General features: G+C 38.9%; 1 pseudogene; it reads right to left on the bottom strand.

Moving 5' to 3' along the window:
- Positions 1–1327: 1327 nt before the first annotated feature.
- Positions 1328–2324, bottom strand: LOC126962350 (14-3-3 protein zeta/delta-like; annotated as a pseudogene).
- Between the last annotated feature and the right edge of the window lie 2103 nt (positions 2325–4427).

The raw sequence follows: 4427 nt of genomic DNA, 5'->3' as shown, positions 1-4427 counted from the left end.
ATATACCAAAATTTTAAATGGAGCATATTACATTTTTTTTCCAAACAATCTTCCCCTCTCCCAGAAAAAATAGGAACTTATTTCTGTTTCAGGGTGGGGAGGAAGAGAGGGGATCATAGGACATGGAAACAGTAGTTATATTAGTAGTATTTTTCTTGTTATGATAAACTTTGTGTTTAAACTTGGTAAAAGCCCATTAGCTGCCAAGAGGGAATAAGGAATAAACTTCAAAAAATGTAAAATTTCCTTTAGAGAAGTTTCAGAACCAAAAGACTAATTTACATGAAAAGCTGTAGAGAAAGTAGTTGAAAACTCCATTCATAAAACTTTTATTCCTCTTACATGAATTTAATACACCTGTTCTTAACAATTATGCTTAGATTGTTCATGAAAATTTCCTAAGACATTAAACAAAGCTAGCCGTCATCTCAAGTTATTTCTCTGTTAACTATTTTTACAGCACAATATGTTAGGCAAGTATCAAAAAAAAAAAAAAAATCAGAAAAGCAAAAAACCTAAAAAAAAGCTAAATACATGGTTTTTTTTTTTTTTTTTTTTTTTTACTGCTGTGCTTGATATATATGAAGTAATGATCAAAGCAATTCATTTTTACTGCATCTTTACTTTTACATTTGTTCTTAGGTTGCCTAACACATTTAAATACAAATAAAATGAGTGTAGCAAAAATAATGAAAGCTAACAGCTGGTAACTTTACAAATAATGCAATGTGAACCATTTCTGCCCTTATCCAGAGTAAAATACATCACAACTTTGTCTAAAGGAACACTTCTGCAGTTGTAGTCAAAGGTTGTGAGATCGACTATTCCACAGATGTACATGATTTAACATGTGGTATCCATGGGGTATCTGTTTCTACCACAGCCTTGTAAGTGCTCCATACCTTAAAGTACCCACAATTACTACACCTGTGACTGGAACCAGTGATCCCTTTTATTCCCCACCAGGACAAACCAATATGTAGGCAGTTTTCTTTGCTTAGACATGGAAACAGTTTTAACACCGGCCCTTGTGAAGCCACAATGTACCAAAAGTACTATACCAAACATTTATAACTTGTATAAAAATTCCACATCCCCATATTGGCCACCTCAAGATGAAAACAGATAACTCCCTGAATGTTAAGTGGCTCCACTCCCCTAATATTAAACATAGAGACCATATGGGAAATATAGAAATTCAAATAGAAGTAACATAAACCTGTCATAAGTTGTAAACAAAAAACTATTTGTGGGACCACATGGATGACAACGGGAATGGTCTACTGTGCAAATTTTAGAATAAGGCAGACAAAAGTTGGAAGGCCAGTTAATCTTCCCTGCCTTTTTCTGCTTCAGCTTCGTCTCCTGGGTATCTGATGTCCACAGTGTCAAGTTGTCTCTCAGTAATTGCATTAGTGTGCTGTCTTTGTATGACTCTTCACTTAATGTATCAAGTTCAGCAATGGCTTCATCAAAAGCTGTCTTTGCAAGAGAGCAGGCTTTCTCTGTAGAGTTCAGAATCTCATAATAGAACACAGAGAAGTTAAGAGCCAGACCCAGTCTGATAGGATGTGTTGGTTGCATTTCCTTTTTGCTGATTTCAAAAGCTTTTTGGTACGCTTCTTGTGACTGATCCACAGTCCCTTTCTTGTCATCACCAGCGGCAACCTCGGCCAAGTAACGGTAGTAATCTCCTTTCATTTTCAAATAGAAGACTTTGTTCTGCTTGTGAAGCATTGGGGATCAAGAACTTTTCCAAAAGAGACAGTACATCATTGCAGATATCTCTTAGCTACATCTCAATTTTCTGTCTGTATTCACGAGCCATCTGCTGCTTTTTCTCAGCCCCTTCCGTCTTTTTGGTTCAATACTTGAGACGACCCTCCAAGATGACCTACGGGCTCCTACAACATTTTTATAAGCAACTGAGAGAAGATTCTCTCCTCATTGGATAATTCAGCTCCTTGCTCAGTTACAGACTTCATGCAGGCTGTCATGTCATCATATTGCTCAGCCTGCTTGGCCAGTTTGACCTTCTGAACCAGCTCATTTTTATCCATGACTGGATGTTCTGTGTCCGGAGTGGGTGGTGGCAGCGGATGGACAGGGACTCAGCAGTCTTTGGGCAGTGGCAAGGCTGAGACTCTGGGGATGGAATTTCGACATGAGATTTGGAGGGGACAGATATCCAAACCATATCAGTTATTTTCCAAAATATACAAATCTGATCAAGCTAGTCCACTATTAAAATCCTTTAATGGCTTCTCATTACACTTGGGATAAAATTCAACCCCTTTAATACTAGATGCATGGTGTGCCCACCTGTTGAGTTCTTCAGACTTTTTTCCTGTAAGTTATTAACTTATGCTTTTTCTCGAGTCTAACATGACTACCATATTTCAGTAAGTCTGAAATATCAACCATAAGATGCACCATTATTTTATGTGACATTAAGAAAAAACAATTCTGCCAATTAAAATGGTAAAATAACTTACATTGCAAGGGATGTCCGATTTCAGAGATGTGAAAATGAGAGAAAATCTGGGTTTGGTACCAGTGAAACAGTTCTTTTCTTAGCTCTGTGGAACCAGCTTCCATCATGTCTGGGCCTCCCCATGTGCTATTTCCTCTTCCTCCTTCCTCACACTCCCCCTTATCCTCATAACATCCCCCACATCCATCTTCAGCAATATTAAACATGAGGTAAAATTGGTCCAGTGCACCCATTCTCCTTTTGTTCTCTTTTTTACTAAAATCACATTTCCTTCCCCAACTGAGCTTAAGTTTGGAAGAGATGTTGGGGCTTGACTTAGGCTTTGACAGGGTGTGTCCTTATTCTTTTTTTTTTTTTTTGAGACAGAGTTTTGCTCTGTCACCCAGGCTAGAGTGCAGTGGCGTGATCTCGGCTCACTGCAAGCTCTGCCTCCCAGATTCACACCATTCTCCTGCCTCAGCCTCTGGAGTAGCTGGGACTACAGGCACCCGCCATTGTGCCCAGCTAATTTTTTGTATTTTTTTTTAGTACAGACGGGGTTTCACTGTGTTAGCCAGGATGGTCTCCATCTCCTGACCTTGTGATCCACCCGTCTCAGCCTCCCAAAGTGCTGGGATTACAGGCGTGAGCCACCACACCTGGTTGGCGTGTCCTTATTCTTAAAGCCTATCTGGGATCTCACCTGGGTGCCAGATACATTAATAAGAGGTAATGAAATTTCTCATACAGGGCATTCCAGAATGCCCCAGGACTACTAACCCTCTGCTACGGGCATCACCTTCAATCCTGAAGAAGTTGCTGTCTGGTAAGTACACGGTAGCTTCTACCATGGGGAGCTGTGTCCTGTGCATGTACCATCCAGCCATGCCACATATTCCCAGAAGGCACCCACCTCAACTCCCAAGGGCCTCATCTGCACAGCTCCCTCCTTTCTGATGCCTCTTCATCCAGATTCCAAACATTTCAGCTGATCCAACTTCTAGTTTCTGATCTCTGTCTCCTCAGCTCAGCAAGGCCACTGTGCTCTACTTGGAGTCTGGCTCTCTGTGTCATCTTCAGGCATAGAATTGGGTGACTGCAGCTCACTTGTGAAATTTCCCTTCTCTTGCTGCTAGTATAATGAACTCTTCTGACCTATGTATCACCCAGCTTCAAAATCATCAACATTTGGCCAGTCTTCTTCAATGTATATCACTAGATCTAGATTACTACCTCTAATATAGACACTATCTCTGATCTTTAATCTAAATCACTGTGCAAATTACTTAGAGCAAATCCTAGACAGGTCATTTCATTTATAACTAATTAGCATGCATCTCTAAACAGTAAGAATTCTTGAACAAAACCCCATAAAACACTATTTTATACAACATAATAACAATATTTTCTTAATATCATTATATATGGTAATATCCAAATTTCTTCAGTTCTTTCATAAATTCTTTATAGTTTTTTCAAATACTGATCCAAGTAAGGTCCCATACATTGCCATTGGTTGCTGTGTTTCCTAACATTTTTAAAAACCTTTGGGTTGTTTCTCCTCCTTACAAATGACTTATGAAGGAAATCAGTCTACATTTTCCTAACTGCAGCCCTGTTGTATTATTTAACATGTTCCTCTGTCCCCTATATTTGTTCTGATAGACCAACAGCTCTAGCTAGAACTTGATTAGATTGATGCTGGAATATTTTGGTAAGACTACTTGCCTCTCTTTTTGTGATGATCATTGCCTAGATCCATTATTTCAGTAGGGATTGTGAAATGGTGATATAGAATGATAGATCAAACCATTTATTATGTGTATTACTTCTATAAAGAGAAATTGCTTCCATTTTTCCCTTTATTTACCACAATTTTTCCCTTCCTTTCTTCCTTTCTCTTTCTTTCTTTCTCTTTCTTGCTTGCTTGCTTTCTCTCTTTCTCCCTTCCCTT

This window comes from Macaca thibetana, chromosome 9 (assembly GCF_024542745.1).
Source record: "Macaca thibetana thibetana isolate TM-01 chromosome 9, ASM2454274v1, whole genome shotgun sequence".
Classification (NCBI taxonomy): domain Eukaryota; kingdom Metazoa; phylum Chordata; class Mammalia; order Primates; family Cercopithecidae; genus Macaca; species Macaca thibetana.
The sequence above is the reverse complement of the archived record's forward strand: the minus strand, read 5'-3'. Positions and strand labels throughout refer to the sequence as shown.